The sequence below is a fragment of the Panthera pardus genome, unplaced genomic scaffold (assembly GCF_024362965.1).
Source record: "Panthera pardus isolate Hobbes unplaced genomic scaffold, ASM2436296v1 HiC_scaffold_10, whole genome shotgun sequence".
In the NCBI taxonomy this organism is placed as follows: Eukaryota; Metazoa; Chordata; class Mammalia; order Carnivora; family Felidae; genus Panthera; species Panthera pardus.
Genome location: NW_026526655.1, coordinates 28,661,757 through 28,682,413, shown reverse-complemented (window position 1 = coordinate 28,682,413; position 20,657 = coordinate 28,661,757). Strand labels below are relative to the sequence as shown.

Here is a 20,657-nt window from a genome sequence, read left to right as displayed (position 1 = left end):
GGACCAGCATTAGCAGCAACACCTAGGAACTTGCTACAAATGCAATTTCTTGCCTCTTACTGAATGAGAAACTTGTGTTTCAACAAGCCTTGCAGGTGATTCTGATGCATTTACAACTGCTGTTCCATAGCAATAACACTTCTTTGGGTTTTTTGTTTTGTTTTGTTTTGTTTTAATACTTGTTTATTTTTGAGAGAGAGAAAGCGAGAGACAAAGCATGAGTGGCGGAGGGGCAGAAAGAGAGGGAGACAGAATCTGAAGCGGGCTCCAGGCTCTGAGCTGTCAGCACAGAGGCCAATGGGGGGCTCGAACCCACAAACCCTGAAATCATGACCTGAGCTGAAGACGGACGCTTGGCTGAGCCACCCAGGCGCCCCTGTAGTAAACACACTTCTGATGTTTAACTGGAATATCTGGCCACCTGGATAAAGACTAGGTAAAATGGCCAGGTAAGGCCACAGCTAAGTTTAGGTCAGCAAGAAGTAAGCAAAAATGGGAAAATGGCTGTCCCCTTGTCTGTGTCGTTCACCTTCATGCTGGCTGGAATTCAGATGTGATGGCCGGAGCCCCAGAAACTGTCTTAGGCCATGAGATGATCCTTGGGAATGAAGCCATGCACAGCAGAACAACAAGAGGGAAGGAGAGAGAGTCCTGACGCTGTGGAGCTGCCACATTGGCTCTGGACCACCTCCTTGACCTCCTGAACAGGACCAAGAAATTCCCATTTTGCTTAAGCCTCCGTTTTTTGTTTTCTGTTCCTCCTAGTCAGCTCTGACTCTAACTAATACACCATCCTAATAAAGTAGCCTAATAAAGTCGTCCTCCTTCCTCTCCCCTACTGAGCTATTCTTTAATATACAAATGTCTTATTCTCCTTGCTTGTCACAGGCTATCTTTCAGATTATTCCTTTAGTTGCTTATTAACTATCTCCCTATTTAACCAGAAACTCCATGAGGAGAGTTTTGTTTTCCTTGTCATCCAGTCCTCAACATCTAACACACGTCTACCCTTACAATAGACTTGGTGAATATTTACTGAATCAAATGGACAGATGGAAGGGTGGATGTAGGCAAACCAGATCTGTCCAGTTTAATAGCACTGATAAAATGACCAAGCCTCAAAATAAATCTTTCTTTTAAACACTGACCTTCCACCAAAACTACCTCCCCCTCAACATCCCACCTCTGCTCCACATTTTAATCTGAATATGAAGTAATAATACTAATAACCAACACTTTTTTAAGCCTTCAAAGGTGCCAAAGACAAATTTCACGAGAGGGGCATTTTACAGTATACCTCACCGGTATCCCTCAAAACTGCCAAGGTCATCAAAAACATGAAAGTCAGAGAAATTGTCACAGCTAAAGGAACCTAAGGAGACACAACTACTGGGTGCAATAGAGTTTCCTGGCTGGGTCCTAACACCGAAAATGATATTACCTAAAAACTAAGGAAATCCAAATAAACTACAGACTTTGGTTAATAATAACGTATCAATATGGGTTCATTGATTGTTAACAAATATACCTACTACTGCAGAATGTTAATAAGGAGAAACTGAGCTTGAGGCAGGGTGAGGGGAGGATATATAGGTATATATATTCCATACTGTTTCCTTTTTTTGTGGATCCAAAACTGTTCTAAAAAATTAAATCTACTAATAAAAACAAAGACTTCCATATATTAACTCCTGTTAGGCATACTGATTCTCATAAAGGCTTAAATAGGTACTATGATGAGTCCTATCTTATAGACACAAGAGTGCACTAAGTTTAGGGGCACCTCGGTGGCTCAGTTGGTTGAGTGTCCAACTTCAGTTCAGGGGTTTCCCCGGCACCTTGAGGCTTAAGCCATATGTTTCTTCTGGATCAAAATTTATTTGATGTAGTCATTTAAATAATGCACATTGATTAATGTATGTCATCCAGGGACCGAGCTTAGGTAATTCTATGAAAAGAGTCAAAACTGGGAAGGCAGAAAGGGCTTTGGATCTGCCTACTGAAATTCCAAGGGTGCAGCTAAGCATTGTAAAGAATGTACAATTCTAAAATGTGTTATATTTACATGCTGACAGCACATACACTCCTCCAACAGCTAGAAACAACTGAGCTTGATGTCTAATTATCAAGAATATTATTTAATATGAAGCCACCAGATGGCACAGATTGTCAAGAACACATAAATCATACACTGTAAGTTACAAAGCTGATTTGAGAGTGGATTTGTGTCCCAAGTACTGAATAGCTAGGACTCTATCTCTGAGGCAACCCTGGTGTGCACAGAAAGAACACCTCAAATGAGAAAAAGCTCTGTGCCATTGCATTTCTTTCTAAAGATATTCATTATAAACTTCCTTAACTGCTACTTTGGCTAGCAGAACCTTATCATTTCATTACCAGCCACTCTACTGACCAAAACGAAGATTGGGGCTAGTCAGATTGAAATTCCTGGCCAATGCAGTTTGACCATGAAATGTTACCAGTGCTGACTGTGATAATGAGGTACAGCCAGACAGACCTAAGCTTTATTGACACATTTGTTTACAAAGGGTTTTCCCAATGGAGCTTGACTTCCTTACTCAGAACGGTAATATAAGTTGAGTCCGATCTAAATTTCCACCTGAAACAACACCCAAGGGACTACTTTGCATCTGTGATCTCATTGCTTCCCATGGTTCCTTGGGTCTCCTCACTCTGTTTATCCAGAAACAAGTCCAGCTGAGACATTAGCTCCTTCACAAAGTCTTTCTTAACCTGCTCAGTGCAGGCCATTTTCCATATATTTCCACTGCACCTTGTGGTGGTCTCAGTCAGCAGATTTATCAGAGTTCAGTACAATTCAACAAGTATTCAATGGATGCCTCTGAGGCGCCGTTCTGGGCACTTGGGAACCATAGTGAACAAATCAAAGATGCCTGCCCTTGTGAGAAATCTAGCAAGCAACCAACCATAATCAATGAGTCCATTTTATAGCATGTTACACTGCTAAGTGCTGTGGAAAAAGAAAATGTGGAGTGTGTTAAAGAGGGTGGGGTGGCCCGGACTGCAGTATTAATTCACATGGTCAAGGGAGGCTTGCTTCAGTGAGCACACGAGCAAAGACCCGAAGGAGGTGAGGGAGTTAAGTCTGCAGATCCTGGAGGCGGTTTTCTGGAAGAGGGAAGAGATAGGGCAAAGACGCTTAGGCAGGAGCATGTCTGGTGAGATTAAGAAACAGCCAGGAGGCTAGTGAGTCTGGAGGAAGTGCCCAGAAGGGAGTAGGAGGGGAAGAGAAGGGTGAAGTGGTGAGCATCCATTGTGCAGGGCCAGGGGAGGAGGGGAACACTGCAAAGACTTCGGCTTTCACTCTGAGTGAGAGCCACAGCTACTGCTGGGTTTCAGGTAGAGGAGGGACGGAGAGCTGCCTTAGCCTTGCAAGATTTGTTCAGGCCACTGCGCGCTGACGACAGAGCTGTAGTAGGGCCAAGACAAAAGCAGAAAAACCTGTTGGGGGTGATTATAGGTGAAAGACGATGATGCCTTAGGCTAGAGAAGCAGCAGTGGAGGAAGACAGATGGGAGCCAGGTTCTGGATTTAGAGTCTTGGTGGGGCTGGAGGGGTGTAACAAACAGAGGAGAGCCAAAAGTGACTCCAGGGATTGTGTTCTGAGCGACTCTTACAATGGGGAAGACCATGGAAGCAGCAGGTTAGGATGTGACATGCAGCAATTCAGGAAAGAATGTGAATTTGGTTGTCGCCTGAGAATGCCCTCTGGACTTTCTGGGAAGACCAAACAAGTGCAAGGAGGGTCCGTGCCAGTGGTTGGTGAGAAAATCTGGGATTCGGCAGATGAGACGTTTTAGGAATGCTGCATTTCTCATTTCCAACACTTGCTATCACAGAAAACATTGCAAGAAAAAAACACACGGAAATCAACGTCTCTGAGTCAAAAAGTGATTTCAACGAACTAGACTCTGAACATGCGAGAGAGTTCCTCTTTATATGTGGCCTGAGAATGGAACATGGTTTTTAAAATCTGTCTATATAAGTCTAAAATCTTTCGACATGTAGAAAATAATTTTGACGGTAAGAAATTATCATGTAACAGTTTAATTGGCAGTTTTTTAATTCGAGACACAAAACTACCCTTTAACTGCATGCAATGAATATGGTGGTAAGAATATCTAACACTAATCACTCCCAATGGGTCAGGGACCCAGCGCTAAGGGAGATCCATGGATCTTCTCGTTCTTCCTCATAACAACCCAGGGATGTAGTTACCATCCTCAACCCCGCCCTTTGTAGAGAAAGCTCGAAATCGTGAAGAAACTACCATGTTTCCTGTATGCCCCAAACAGTCTTTGTACTTTGCCATTTTTTTCTTGGAAAAAATCCTCAGCCTCTTATTTAATAAATCCTCACCTTTAAGAATTTTAAGAACACAATCTTTAGCACAAATCTTCCATGCCTCCCTCTCTATTCCACTCAGCTCTCTGATTCTAGTCTCTTGTGTTCTGTGTTTCGGGTGTTGAGTTTGGTTCACTCTGCTCAGGTCAATAACCAGGCACAGAAGGAGGTGCTGGACGAGAGCAATGAGTAAGACTCTGTCCCCAGCCTGGAGGCACTTAGAGTCTATCTGGTTGGGCAGATTACTGCCTGAATGGGTGATACACTTCCTACCACAAGAGAGGAGCTCTGCCTGTATGTGTGCAGCAAGCTCTGACAGTGAAGCCACAACTTAGGACAAGCCCTCATGGAAAGAAAGGGAGGGTGTTTTTTAAGCTCCTTTGGCTTCATGCTGCGCTATGGGTAATTCCAGTAAACATTCTCGGGCTGCAGCAAGCCGCTTAAGGAGTGTTTTGATCATAAGTCTTTTCACACTTTGCATCACGAAGGCCACAAGAGCAAACGCTATCTGTCTAATCTTGGACTGACAATGACAGAGTAGGTCATATAAAAGCGAAACTAATAGTATGTCAACTATAACTCAATTAAAAACAAAACAAAAAAAAGTCCTGAAAATGATTCAGTTCTGCCTTCCTGGAAGAAGTATGAGAAACTCTGACACACAAATAGAAAAGCATTCTACTGGTTCATCTCAAAACCACAGTTACAAAAACGATTTAGCAACTGTGCCAAAGAATAGAAATGAGTAACATTTACAGGGTGTTAGAGAGTAACATATTAGATGATAACACCTGCAGATTCATTAGATGAAGCTACACAAGGTAATTGTACTGGGAGGCAGGGGGGTGTTGTCCATCCTGGAAGAAAATCAGTCTAGATAGGAAAACTCCATGAACCTAGAATGAGAAGCCATCCTGTCAAGAGCCAGGGCTGTGAGCACACCAAATTCTAGCAAGTTCAATTCCATTTCACTGCTGTTTATAACCCTCATTTGTAGTTTGAGAATGGATTACTAAGGGACTTCTCATTTTATTATTATTTTTAAATTTATTTTTGAGAGAGAGAGCACGCGCAGGGGAGGAGCAGGGGGGGACGGAGGCTCCAAAGTAGGCTCACGCTGTCAGCACAGAGCCCGACTTGGGGCTCGAACCCATAAACTGTGAGATCATGGCCTGAGCAGAAATCAGATGCTTAACCAACTGAGTCACTCAGGCGCCCCTAAGGGACCTCCTAGTTTAAGAGGATCTCAGAACTGTGAAGTTATTCATTCCAATCGAGGGATTAGGAGGAAACAAAGTTGCTTTTCTGATCTGCAAATGCACAACCCTAATGATATAAAATCCGCTTGTGCACGTGTGTCCTCCTCAAAGTCCTGTTGGCAAGAAGATATTTCCTGAAAGAAGCAACACTGTGGTTGATGCAGCGTGCAGAAACATACACTAAATCATCATTGACAAGTCCCTAAAAAAAAAAAAAAAAAAAAAAAAAAAGTATGTCAAATACTGAAATATAAGAATTTAGCTGACAAGACCAGATTCCTTGCTAAGTCTACACAGAGCAGGGACACTAGCAATCATGACACTGAAATTTTTAAGGGTTCTTATTCTCATTTGCTGCCTGGAGATGTGTATGGGTTAAAAGATTTATTCCCTCCTTCTCTATCATCGTTACACACTCAAATAAAAATACTCTTTAAATTCCTTGTAAAAGGGGGGAGGGTGGGGAGGGATTTCAAACGTGGGTGGGAGGAGCTTTTGAAAATGGACAGCACCCCTTCCCCCCGGTATCAGCTTTGGATGTTATTGGTAGAAATGTGTTGTGTGAGAAAAAGAAACTTGAGAGCCCCTCACTAAGTACCAGACCACAAAGGTCAAATACCTCGATATGGTTAGTTTTAGGAGACCCACTGACTCCTCTCTCAGAAGCTAACCGGGTTTTGACAGCCTTTCACTGTGCAGAGATGCGATGCCCCTCGGGGCATGGTTTAAACCTCTATATCCTCTACCTGAGTGTAGGTAGTAACAATTCCTGTTTGGACATGAGTCGGCTGTGTTGTTTTCCAGTGTCACCAAGACAACATTCATGACTAACCCACAACTGACAGAGCCCAGAAGTGTTTTATCAAGACACATGTGAACTTCAGCGTTAAAATCGACAGAATTACTGACCACTTCATCATTTTCGCTCATATATTGAAGAGAAATGTCACCATTCTGGAGAAGAAATGTGCTCTGGTATTTCTGAGGTGCATCCTATGATAAATTGTATTTTACTTAATCACAGGGAAGCATCAAGTTTTTGAAGCCCCCAAAGACAGTTAGTATGGACGTCTTCTTTGTTTCCTGTGAATAGGCACCTGCAGCGTGAGCATAAAGCCCGAAGAAAAGAAGCAAGAACCTAACGAACTAGTTAAAAAGGCAAGAGAATCCCCATCTTTTTATATTATTATTGCTAATACCTAAGGTATTTGACTGTTAACATGAGAGCAGCGCAGACAAAAATGCAGAATTTGGATAGGGCTGCATAAAGTAAGCTTGTTATCCTTAGAAAGTCAAATGTCTTCACCTCGGGCCTGCTAATGCTGTTTTCCCACGGTTTCTTGGAAAACACAACTGTTTTCTTTGGGTTCTTTCCAGGTGCTTTACTGAGGGGCCAAGATGGATGAGGAGGAGGTTGTCGCAAATAAGTTGTCACAGAAGAACAGGGAGAGCTGACCTCAATATGCTTCTGTTCTTTCTACATAAAGTTCTCTGAGTATAATGCGGAGGGGGCAGGACAGTCAGAAGTATAGCATGGTCATTTGGTGATTGTCCTAGGGCAGCATTTCTAAATATTTTCATCCTAGAGCTTTACTTTTATCCCCTCAATCAGTGTTTCTAACACTGTGGTGAAGGACCAAATTTTCTGATCCAATCCAATGCAGGTGTTTGTAAAAGAGGGTAGAAATGATTTACTAGAAGAAATTTAAAAACCAAGAATATAAGACATAACCTCCACATTTTGCATTATTGATTTCAATAGACACACACTACTCTGTTGAATTGCTGTTATTTTTTTAAGTTTATTTATGTATTTTGAGAGAGAGAAAGAGAGGGAAAGTGGGAGGGGCAGGGAGAGAGGGAGAGAGAGAATCCCAACCAGGCTCCACACTGTCGGCACAGAGCCCGTCATGGGGCTCGATCCCAAAAACTGTGAGATCACGACCTCAGCTGAAATCAAGAGTCAGTCACTCAAACTGACTGAGCCACCCAGGTGCCCTGCTATTAATGTTTATAATAGCTTACTCTTAATTTCTTTTCTGACCTTGTGGCAGACAGGTTAACAAAAATTCCCAACTACAGTTTGAGAGGAACCGCCCAATCCCACACAACACAAACACAGGATGCGTGCACATCAGAGGCACAAACACACAAGACCAGTTGAGGTAATGTATCCACTTAACAAGTAATTTAAATTTGTATTCGAAAAATTTCACACGAGAAACAGTTTTCGAAACATTACAATTTTTCAAAGAGACTGCTTACCTCGCCGCTCTGTCTTCTCGTGCCCACCCAGAGAGGCCGGCATCTAGCTGTCAAACCTGTCACAAAGCTACCAGTGCCAGTTTCCAACCCCCCCTCCCCCAACCTGACCTTCTGCCTGAAGCTCTCTTCCTCCTTGTCACAGATGCTGTCCTGGTATTCCCTTTGCCTCTCTCCAATGCAGGGGTTTCCTTTCGGATAGATTTTATTACCATTCAAAATATCTGCTAATCCTGCCCTGGGGTGAATTATACTTCCTTACCCCCTTGATGGCCTAGGCCATGACTTGTGACGTTCCTCTCTATGGAAGGACTGTACATCTCCGCCATGTTAAACTCAGAAGTGACCATGTGACTTACTTTGGCCAATGGCATGTGTCACTCCAAGGTGGAAGTGTAAGATCTACTACCTCTTTCTCTCTTTTCCGTCTGCCGCAAGACTAGCCATAATGTCCCAGATAGAGGACTCCATCAGCCTCCGCCCCACTAAGGTGACAACAGAACTACCTGATGAACACATTGGGTGAGTACAAGTTCAACTTTGTTGGAGACTTTTCCTGTTGGTTGTGACTGTCTCATAACCTAAGCTGACAGATACTCACTTGTTTCCCGGATCTTCTTTATTGGTTTACTTTTGGATGATGCATATTTTCTAATAGTTTCCTAAGAAAGTGTGAAAACCTGACAAGTCTAAAAACAGAATACTGTATTTGAAATACTTTTCCCTCAAGATAAGGAAAGCATTGATACATTGTCTTCGAGCTTCCGATGATGCTGTTGAGAAGGCCGGTGCCATTCTCATTTCTAGTCCTCTGTAGGAATCTTCAGTCCCTCCCGGAGGCTTTTACTATCTCTTTTGTTTTTATAAACCGGCATTTTAAAATTGTATGGTTGCAGCGCCTGGGTGGCTCAGTCGGTTAAGCGTCCGACTTTGGCTCAGGTCATGATCTCACAGTTCGTGGATTCATGCCCCACATCGGGCTCTGTGCTGACTGCTCGGAGCCTGGAGCCTGCTTCGGATTATGTGTCTCCCTCTCTCTCTGCCCCTCCCCCACTCACACTCTGTCTCACTCTGTCTCTCAAAAATAAATAAAAAATGTTAAAACTTTTAAAAACTGTATGGTCATGTGCTCAGACATGACCTTTTTGCATCTCTTTCAATCTTCATGCTCATGTTTTTCAAATTCAGGAAAGCATCTTTGATAATTTTTCCCCTTAAGATCATCTTTTATTTCTCCCCACCCCCACCCCCCCCCTTTTTTTTTTTTTTTGAATCTAGTTTTATTGGGCGCCTGGATGGCTTAGTTGGTTAAGCATCCGACTCTTGATTTTGGCTCAGGTCATGATCTCACGGTTTGTGAGATTGAGCCCCACATCAGCTTGGGCTCACACTGACACGCGGAGCCTACTTGGGATTTTCTTTCTCTCTGCCCCTCCCCTGCTAGCACTCTCTCTCTCTCTCAAAATAAATATACTTAAAAAAGAAAAAAAGAATCTAGCCTTATCAAAGCTATACATGTTCATAGTTTGAATAGTCCACAGCCTTCTCACTGAATATTTACCCTTCCCTAGAGATAGTCACTGTGAATTTTTTTAGCTAATTCTTTGAAATTGACCTCCATATCTCTACACACACACACACACACACACACACACACACACACACACACACACACACATTTAATTTTAGAGAGAGAGACAGAGTGCAAGCAGGGGAAAGGGGCAAAGGGAGAGAGAGAATCTTAAGCAGGTTCCACACTCAGCCTGGAGCCCAATGCAGGGCTCAAACACACAACCCTGGGATCATGACCTGAGTTGAAATCAGGAGTCAAGACACTCAACCAACTGACCCACCCCGGCGCCCCCTACACATATTTCAATTGTGGTAACTTGGTATTTCTGCTTTAGGCATTATTCACTTTGCATTATGGAAATGAGGGTTTATTTTTCTCCCTCTCTGCATGCCCACTACATACATGCTCTTTCATTATATATCATAACTTTAATTAGATTAATAATTAGTGGTTATATTTTTAGAGCCTTGTATTCCAGTTCTTTTTGAGCTGTATAATAGGCTATAATTAATTTTCCTCCTCTTCCCAACTTTTTGTCTTTCCTGGAGTTAATAATTGCATTGTTCTTGTCACTTAGTGGTTGTCTTAAGCACATATCACTCATTCAAAACTCTCCATCACTTTAACTCTCAGCTCAATATATCAGACGTAGCAGGTTTTCTGTTTGGTTGGTTAGTTGGTTGAGTAGTTTGTTGGTTCCTCTGTTTCATGCTGAACAATTTCTTTAAATTCACTGGTGTGCCCCCAAATGGAGGTCCCTTCTCTGCATTTCTCAAGATAGGACAGAATATACTTTAGATAGTGGTTTGTTAGCTGGATTTATAACTTAAAATATTTAGCAAATGTTCTGTAGGCCTTCCTTTATACTCTTTTCCTGGGCTCTGTAAATGGGATGTATTAGGTATGACCTCTAATCCCTGAGACCTTCTGGATTTCTATAGGACAAATTACTTCCTTCTTATTGATATCCCCCCTCCCCCCCACCCCCGCCACCGTGGACACTCAGATGTCAGCTTCATCCATCTTCCATCTGTTACTTTTCTTCCATCTATCCCATCTTCTAAACATGTGTGGATTCTCTCAACTCCTATGGTTTCCTTTCTTGTTCTTTTCTGTCCTTAGGGAGCGGAATTAATTTAGTATTGCCAATATAACAAATCACCGCAAACTTAAGGCTCAAAACGCAACTGTATTATCTTACAGTTCTGAAGGTCTGAAGTCTAAAAGCAGTCTTAGTGGGCTAAAATCAAGGTGGTGGCAGGGCTCCGTTCCTTCTGAACACTATAGGGAAGGATCTGTTTCTTTGCCTTTTCTGTCTCCTAGAGGTTTCCGTATTCCTTGGCTTGTGACCTCACCATCTATCTTCAAAACAGAACCTCTTTAAATTTTTTTCTCTCTCTCTGACTCAAACTCTCCCGCCTTCCTTTTGCCCTTATAAGGATCTTTGTGATTACACCCATATAATCCAAACTAATCTTCCCCTTCTCAAAATCTTTTAACTTTATTACATCTGCAAAGTCTCTCTTGCCATGTAAGCTACTATATTCACAGGTTTCAGAAAGAAAGACATGAGTGTCTGGGGGTGGGGTGGCATTATTCTGTTTATACCACAAGGGTTCATACTTTTCTTATTCTGGTCCTGTGGAGTGTCAGGGAAGAACAGAGCACAAAGCGTGTGTTTAATCATCTTGTTTGATCAGGAGCCCAGATAGTATGTGTCCTGGTTCAAATCTCTCAAACTTCTCTCATATCTCTGAAATAGATATAAGTAATGAGAACATACAATAGAAATAACCAAATGTCACTAAAGCCGTCAACGCGTATATAAGATTAGGATAGGCTTGACAATGTTTTCATAAACCCCGAGTGCTACTGTCTGGGAGAGAAGCTAGCAGAGTGGAAATGGAAAGGAAATGAATAAAATGTAAAAAACAGAACCAAGGGGAGGGGAGAAAAGGTTTGTGGAGGAGGTACGTATGATAAGATTATGGAATATGGCTGTCACTCAATAATGTGGGTGCTACCTAGGGCCTAGTAGACACAGACCAGAGATGGGACTAGGAAGACAACATTATATATGAAAAAAAGAAAGCAACAGTTATAATTGGAAGCCCTAGGGGCACCTGGGTGGCTCAGTGGTTGAGCATCCAACTTGGGCTCAGGCCCTGATCTCAGGGTTGGTGAGTTCAAGCCCTGCATCAGGTGCTGTGCTGACAGCTCAGAGCCTGGAGCCTGCTTCGGATTCTGTGTCTCCCTCTCTCTCTACCCCTACCCTGCTAGCTCTCTCTCTTTCTCTCTCTCTCAAAAATAAACATTAAAAAAAATTAGAATTGGAAGCTCTAAATCTAAACTCCATCTTCAAATTTACAGTTTTATCTTGTTCAAGTAAACCAGGTATCTTGGATATATAGGTGAGGAAACTGAAACTCAGGGAAGTTATCTCAGCTTGAATTAGTACACCTATGTGAAAGACCCTAGTGAGACATCACAGAGCAGTTGAATGATAGTTGAATCTGAGTCAGAAAGAAACACCAACTGGAAACTAGCATTATGGCATAGTCAAAGATAGCATGAAAACCCAAAAGCTAAAAGGCAGATGAAAAGAAAATTATCTTTGCCATCTCAGGCTAGATGAACTTGCTTCGCCATAAGAAAACTCACCTTGATGCATGGATATAGTATTCTATAGAAAAACCACTTTTATTCATTCAACACAATTTTACTGAACCCCTCCAATGTGAAAAACATCATGCCAGGCATATTGCAATGAATAAGGCAGATGTAATCTCTACCCTCATAGAGATTATAGTGCAGCAAGGAACTAGACAATTAAAATCATGACAAGTAAGTGTGATAGGCACTTTGATGGAAACAAAACCAGAGGCGCCTAAACCAGACCGGGGTGTTGGTATGGTGGGGAGAACGGTTAGGACGAACTCGGAGCTAATGATATACCCTTCCCAGCTCAGCTAAAGAGTAGGAGCCAGTGAAGCAAAGAGAGAAGGGAGTGGTTTGGCAGAGTGTTTCAGGGAGCTTACTCTTTGCCTAGGAAGCATGATATCTTAGAAGCTAGTTGGCCTGATTCTTGTGGCATGGATGAAAGTGGCAATAGGCTGATGTCGGCAGCGAGGGGGGGGGCGGGGTGCGGGAAGTGTTTGGGTTACGATGGTACTTTCAGAATGGTAAAATTACAATGAAGAAACCATAATTACTTTGCATTCCTTCCAATGCAGAGTCTCTCCCCACTGTTCCCTCTACAACCAGGCAGTGGAGCACAGTGGTTAAGAGCAAAGCTCTAAAGCCAGACTGTCTGGGTTCACGTTCTGACCTTTCCACTGACTAGCTCTAAGACCTCAGAGACATTTCTTCACCCCTCTGTGCTTCAGCTCGCTCATCTATAAAATGTTCGTAATGCTAATATTCTCCTCATTGGGTTGTTGTGAGGATTAAATTAATTCATACAGCCAAAGTGTATAGAACAGCCCTTGGCACAAAGTAAGCACTCAATAAATCTTCACTTGTTACCACTACTGACCTCAAATGCCAACCACCGGCCCTCTGGCAATTTCTAGGAGGAGAAGAGGCCATTGACTTTGTTTACATGGTATTGCGTTCAGTCACAGGAAGCTGAGAATGCAGCAGTACTGGAAGCTTACCATTCAGTCCTCAAAATAGAAATTAAAAGTAACCAGAATCTTGCTGGCCAGATCCCCCGTTCTGACTCTGGGACATGAAAAATCAGAAAGCTTCAAAGAGGTCCTCATCTCTTTCAGGTTATATAGAACCAAGACAGAGATGGCAGAGAGGGTGGCCGTGCTGAAATCAAGCCCCACAAGAAGGCAGTACCTTGGGGGAACCATCATGATTCAGGCTGCAATACGGAAACTCATTTATCTTTAGACGCACCCAGAGGTGATCAGGCCGAAGGGGATCTGTTTTGCCAACCAACGCCAGGAGATTAATATTAGATCCTGAATTTCAACAGCACTCAAATATTTGAACACCAGCTGTATATAAGACACTGTTCTAGATGTTAAGGACACAGCAGTGAAAAAAGAGACAAAAGCCCCTGCCGCAGAGGGGTTAGATGGACAATAAACACAGCGAATTAAGTAGATAGCACACCAGAAAGTGGTAGGTGCCATGGAGAAAAATTAAGTGGCAAAGGGAGATAAGGACGGCAAAAGAAGAGAGGTGGGGTGTAGGGTAAACAATTTTTATCAGGGTTGTAAGGGAAGGTCTCACAGAAATGGGGACATGTGAGCAAAGATCTGAGGAGATAAGAAAGATGTGGAAATGTCTGGAAGGAGCATTCCAAGCAATTGCACAGTCCCTGAGGAGAGAGTGTATCCGAGATATTTGAGGAACGGCAAGGTGGCCAACATGACCAAACAGAAAAGTAAGGGGAAGAATATCAGAGAGCGAGGGCAGGGAGGTAATGGGGCTTGTAGGCTAATTGTAAGAATCATGGCTTCCACTCTGAGTGAGATACGGACCTGTGGGAGAATTTTGGACAGTGATGGCATGGTCTGCTTTACGTTTTAAAAGGATGGCTCTGGCTGCTATGTTGAGAATCGAATGAAATTAAGGGTGACTGATACAAAATCATAGTCAAAGCTGACAGTGGTGTCATCAAAGAAGATGGGAAGAGGGCCCATATATGTTGAAGAAAGGGTAACAGGATTTAATGACAGGATTTGGACACGGGGTGTAAAAGATGCTGAGTCAGCCTCTGTGATAGGAATGATGGTGTTGCCGTTAACTGAGATGGAGAAGGTTGTAGGGAGAGGTTTTTGAGGGGAGAGGAGATCTGGAGTTCAGTTTTGACATAACAGAATGGAGAGGTCCATAGAACATCCAAGTAGAGATGCTGAGGTACTTGGTTATACAAGTCTGGGTCTGAAACTAGGGAGTTGTGAACTTACTTGTATCTAATGCAGTAAGATTGAAGGAGATCACCAAGGGAGAGAGTACAAGAACAAAAGAAGTTCAAGGACAGAGTCCTGAGGCATTCCAACACTAAGAGATCAGTGAGCAAAGGAAACTGAGAACAGTGGCCAGTAGTGTAGGACAAAAACCAGAAGAACATAGTGTCCTGGAAGCCAAGTGAAGAAAGTGTTACAGGGAGTGGGGAGAGGGATCACCTGTGTTGAAGGCTGCTGACAGGTCAAGCGAGACCAAGACTTAAAAACAGGTCACTGGATTAAGTAACATGGAGAGCAGTCGGGTGGAATGCTGGGGGGGGCAAGAGCTAGTTGGAGTGGATTTAACAGAAAATAAGAGAAAGGAAACTGGGACAGTGAACATAGAACCCTTTCAAGGGTATTTACGGTAGAGAGAGAGGAAAAAAAGAGAAAAGGAAAGAAAAAAGTGCAACAGTAGCTGGAGGAGGAAGTGAAGTTACGAGTTGTTTTGTTGTTGTTGTTGTTGTTGTTGTTCTTTAAGATTAATTATAGGGGCACCTCAGTCAGTTACATGTCCAACTTTGGCTCAGGTCATGATCTCACCACTCATGAGTGTGAACCCCGCGTCGGGCTTTGTGCTGACAGCTCAGAGCCTGGAGCCTGCTTCGGATTCTCTCTCTGCCCCTCCCCGCCCTCAAAAATATATAAACATTCAATTTTTTTTTTTAAAAAGATTAATTTTAAGAAGCAATGTATTAATTTACATGGAGAACTATAACTGGTAAACAGACCAGGAATAGTTGTAACAGTTCAGTACTTCCTCTTTTTTGTTGGAAAACTATCTGGAAAGTATGATGAAAATCACAAGATGACTTCGTGAGCATTGATAACTTGCACTGACTCTCCAACTATGAAGAGCCTCAAGCATCCCTCTACACTGCAGGGGAAGAACTCAGTAGATCATAAGCCTGCATTGACTGGGCAAGGAACCTCTCCCACTTCAAGTCCCACTTCAGGTGAACATGAACCCTGCTTTGTGTAAAACATGAGCCCGCTTCGGGTGAGCCCCGCTTCTCTCTCTCTCTCCCTCCCTCCCTCCCCCTCCCTGTGCCTCTCCTCAGATGTCTCTCTCTCTCTCTCTCTCTTTCTGCCCCTTGCTCAGTTGCGCCCTCTCTCTCTCTAAAAAAAAAAAAAAGAAAGAAAGAAAGAAAGAAAGAAAGAAAGAAAGAAAGAAAGAAAGAAAGAAAAAAAAGAGGTACATATACATTTAAGGGACAAAAAAATGAATTAAATAATTAACTATTTGGTATTGGAGATATTTGGGCCATTCAATTTTTTTCTTTTTGCTGTTATAAAGAGGGATATTAATGATTCCAATTGCTTCTTGAACTAGAAATATTTGTTGATATCTATTACATTGAGATCATGAGAAAATTACCAAATAAGAAAACCTTTTATATACCTCCTCATTTAAGTGCAAAAGCAACCAAGAAAATAAATCTGAAGAGTATGAGCCATCTAATACCAACAACAGGCAAGTTGGAAATTCATTCAACAAATATATATTGAGCTCCTAATTATATGTCAGGGCAGGGTTCCAGTATTTGAGATACATCAGCGAACAAAACAAAGATGCTGCTTCTGAAAACTTGTATTTTAGCAGGGGAGTCAGTCAACAATAAACATGAAAAGTAGTAAAATAGTGTACTTGAAGGCAATAAGTGCCACAGAAAAAAAGTATTAACAGGGCATGGGGATTCCAGAAAAGTGGGGTGGGAAAGGGAGTGGTTGAGGTGGGTGTCAATTTGCAATTTTAAACAGTATGGTCAAAAAAAAAAAAACACCCCAAAATGAGGTACCCTCTTTCGCCCATAAATAAACAATTGGAGTAAAGGTGGACTGAGGTGGGACATACAAAGGAGTGTAAATTGCTTTCGCCCTTCTAAATAGCAACTTGACAGCCAAGGACTTGGGAATGCTTCATTATCTTTGCTCCAGTAATTTTCCATCCAGCATGAGGAAGTAACTCTATGTAAAACCTCATGAATAAAGGCAAAAAATAGATAGATGATCGATCGATCGATCATGGCTTTAGTGAGAAAGTGACATGTCAGCAGACTTGAAGGAAGTGAGGGAGTGAGCTCTCTCCATATTTGGAAAAAGAACATTTTACGCACTGGAACAGCCCCAAGGCGCTAAGGCAGCAGTGTGGCTGGTGTATGGCAAGGTAAGAAGGGAACTTCTCTAGAAGCGATTGCAGTCATCCAGACAAGAGATGAGGCTCTTGTAGACTAGGCTCACTTGCAGAGGAGGTAGTAAGCAGGCAGGTTTGGGATGCATTTTGAAGGGACAGACAATAAATTTTCCTGAAGGAATAGATGTGGGGTATGAGAGAAAGGAAAGCACTAAGAATCTTGCCAAGATTTTTAATCTTGGCTACAAGGATAGGAAAGGCTGTCAGATATAGATGTGAGGGGGAAAATCAGTTCAGATTTGGATACATTGAGTTTGAGGTGTCTGTTAGATGTCTATAGCATCTCAGATCCCTTTGGTCTCCTTGCCTGTGGAGCCTTTGGCCTTTTTCTGTCCCCATTGCCATGGCCAACACACTTCAGGCCGTAACCGCCTGACAGTGCTTTGTTTCACGTTCGGGCCCATACAAAATGGAAGTATCTGTGTTTTGGGGAGGACGGTAGCATTATCATTGCGTTGACAGAATCTTGACCAATTCCCCTGACACACTTTTTTTCCCTACTTTTTTCCCAGGAATTATATTCCCAAATAAAATAATAGCACAGAGCTTATGCCTCAGGTCTGCTTTCTGGGGGTACCCAGGCTAAGTCAACAACCAAGTGGAGGTGTGAGTAAGTACTTGTTTAGATGAGCCTGGAGTTTGGGGGAGTGATTTGGAGGGAAGGTATAATTTTGAAAGTTGTAACATAGACCTAGTATTTGCAACCATGAGACTGGCTGGGAGCACAAAGGAGTGGACAAAAAGAAATGTCCGAAAGACGAGAGGATGAACATTTTAGTACCTTTGAGACAGAAGCAATGTTTTGTTCAGTACTATAGCCCCAGTTTCTAAACATGGCACAAAGCAGGTATTTAACAGATACTTTTAGAATAAATGCAATGGATCACCATGGCCTTGGAGTTATGTAGGAAAGCAAATTAAGTCATGAGAGGTGTTGAATTAGAATAGGCAGGGTTCGTTGAACTTGAGTTTGTAGTGAAAGTGAAAATTAGGTTCAACAGTATAAATAATAGAGAAAAATAACAGGAAAAGGAAGCCGTGGTTAGAGAAAAGCTCTCAGATATAACTTTCTCCTTGAAGACTTTTATAATCATCTCATGAGACCTTCCCCTTTTCTGGATCTCTATGAGGGCACTTCTATGTCTTATCTATATTACATTAAGTCAAGTTATATCTATGTGCTCTTCTCTACTTTCCCCAATATAGATACTTTCCAGGGGTACAACTGAGTCGAAAATAAGGGTAGCTTCTAAGTCCCAGAGACAGAAAATGGATGCTGAAAGTTTGACATTCCTAGTTCATTTTTTATGGTTCATGGAGATGGTAGGGAAGAACAGATTAAATTGCGAGACTCGATTTCAAATCTGGAGTGGATCCAGATTTAGTTTAGTAAATATAACTTGCACTTGAATGAATGGAGGACTGAATGTACAAAGTTAGGTGAGTACAGAGGCCAAGAGAGCAGAACTCAAGAATACATGGTTTGAGGCCTGTGGGTCTGAAGGCAGGGCACAGGCGAGGAAGGGAAGTGGGCCTTCAGTCAGAAGGCACCTACGAAGTTAGCAAAGTACGATATGAAGAGAGAGAGCCTACATGAAGGTCAGTGTGACCAGACAGGAAGAATATGCGGAAATTTCTACAAATTATAAAAAATGACCATTTTGCTGGGTGATAAAAATAGGCCATGAGGCAATAATTCCAAGAATTTGGCGTTACGTACGGGGTAAGAAGAGCAAGAAGAGCTCAATTTTGAAAATGTATTTGACACAAGGCTGAGATCTGCAAGGAAAAGCTACTAATAGGCAACATTTTAATCAATGCTTGCTACCTGCCAAACATTGGTCCAAGCGCACATTCCCGGCAATGGTCTCATTTAATTACCACAACACTAGGATGTAGGTGTTATGATCGTCTTTATTTTACAGATGGGAAAACTGAGGCACAAGAATGAACAATTAATTGCCCAATGTCACATAGCTAGTAAGTGGCTGAGCAAGGATCTGAACACCAAAATATTAAAAAAAAAAAAAACTTTGCCCAGGACCACCTATATTCACTATTTATTCAATAAGTATTTAACAAGCACCGCTACATTCTAGAAATGGCGCTGGTGCTAGGAGTGGGAAGGGAGGGAAAAAGCCGGTGGTAAACAAGACAGACATAATGCCTACCTTACAGGGACATTAAACAAATAAGTATGTATGGTGAGTCAGAAAAGAAAGTGAGAAGTTACCGTTTGGTAGGGGGAGTGGGTAGTAAAAAGAATTCCAGAGGGTAGGGAAAAACAACCGTATACCTTGAAATGAGAGCCTACAGTAGGGAAAAAAAGAGAGAGAGAGAGAGAGAGAGAGGGAACAGCCTAGAAAAAAATGAAAAGAATAATATGGCTGGAGTGCTGAGAGCTAGGGAGACAGCTGGGGGAGCTGGGGAGAATGAGAAGCCCAGATGGTGGAGGGTCTGGTGTTCATGATAAGGAGCTTAGACTGTGTTCAGTAAGCAAAGGGAAACTATTAAAGGAATTCAAGCAGAGTAGTGACTAGATCAGATTTATATTTTTAAAAATATTACTATGGCTACGGTATGGCAAATGGATTGGAATACCCCAGAAACAGTTCTGTAGGACCTAGATGGTAGTTATTGCAGGAACTTCAAAGAATGAAGATTGTTTATACTAGAGAATGAAAAGTGGCTACAGGAAAGGAGAGAGGCCACAAATCCAATTTTCTAAGGCAGACAAGTTTAGGGGGTTCTGATGTGTGTCAGAAGTATCTTAAGTTTCTGTCTTGAACTGAGTAGATCCCTTTACTAATCCAAGGGCTTTGGGAAGAGGATTTTGGAGGGAATATGATATACAGGTTGAGTTTGACATGGCGCAGTCATCCAAACGGAAGTGTAGCAAGGTCAGTTAGGAATATGAATCCAGAGTCCAAGAGCAAGATCTAGGCTTGAGTTATGGGCTGGACAGTCTTTGGCAGAGGGTACCTGAAGCTACTGGATGCGGATGAGACCACCGACAAAGTACACATTAGGGCTCAGCTCAGCAGGATTCCAGTATCTGGATAACGGAGAAGCTGGTTGTCAAAGAACAATCAGAAAAATAAGAAGAAAACTTTGCTATAAGAGCAGAAGGAAGAGCATATTTAAATGAGGGGTGTGGTCAATAGTGTCAAAAACTAGAATGAGGTCTTGTAAGATGAGGGGACGGAAGCTTGCGTGTGACAATTCAGAGCTGCTTCAGGTGAGTGGTAGGAACAGAACCTAGACTGGAAAGGGCTGAGGAATGGAACACGTGAGAATGTCCCCTGGGGAAGAGACAGCTGCAGTCATGGCTGGAGAAAGATTGAAGGAGAGAAACATTTTAAATAAATGAGAGAGTTAAGCATGTTCAAGTGATAGACAGAAAAGCCAGCAGTGAAAGAAGGGTTGAAAATAACAGAAGGAAAGGGGACCCCTCTTCAGCCCAAAGTCCCCGAGAAAGCAGAAGGGGATTTAGAGTACTGGGAAGAGCAACTCTTTTTTGTAACAGGAAGCCAGTAAGGGGTGGGGCTCAGATTTGAACCCTCTCGTTCAGCTTCCGAAAGATAGAGGACAGAAGGAGAATTATAATAGACATGAGCCCTAGGAGAGGACCGCAGAGTTCAGTAAAAAGAATAAAGAGTCAGAAGCGTGGCCTTGAGCGACCTCTGAGATAGCAGTTTCGGTAGTCGAGGGAACGTTAGTCACACTGTCGGGTTTAGAGTGGGAGTGGGGTGGTGAAGAAAAGGGCACAATGGGTGTAAACCACCGAGGTGGAAAACGGCTATGAAAAGACAGCGGCCAGGAAGGTGCCAAAAAAAAAAAAAAAAAGCGGGCAGGTGGGGGGAGGGAGGTCATATTTCGGAGTGTCCAAGAGCAACCTCGGTCTGGACAGGTGATTGCTCGGAGGCCCCCGAGGACCGAACAGATCATTCCCGGGCCTGGCTGCCCGGTTGCACCCTGCGATGTGCCACAAGTCCCTGGAGCTCCAGCTACAACCCCCT

General features: G+C 42.7%; 1 long non-coding RNA gene across 2 annotated transcripts in view; it reads right to left on the bottom strand.

Annotated features, from left to right (window-relative positions):
• The window catches only part of LOC109265161 (uncharacterized), a 75,586-nt gene that overhangs the window by 54,314 nt on the left and 615 nt on the right, over nt 1-20,657 (bottom strand). The window lies entirely within an intron of this gene.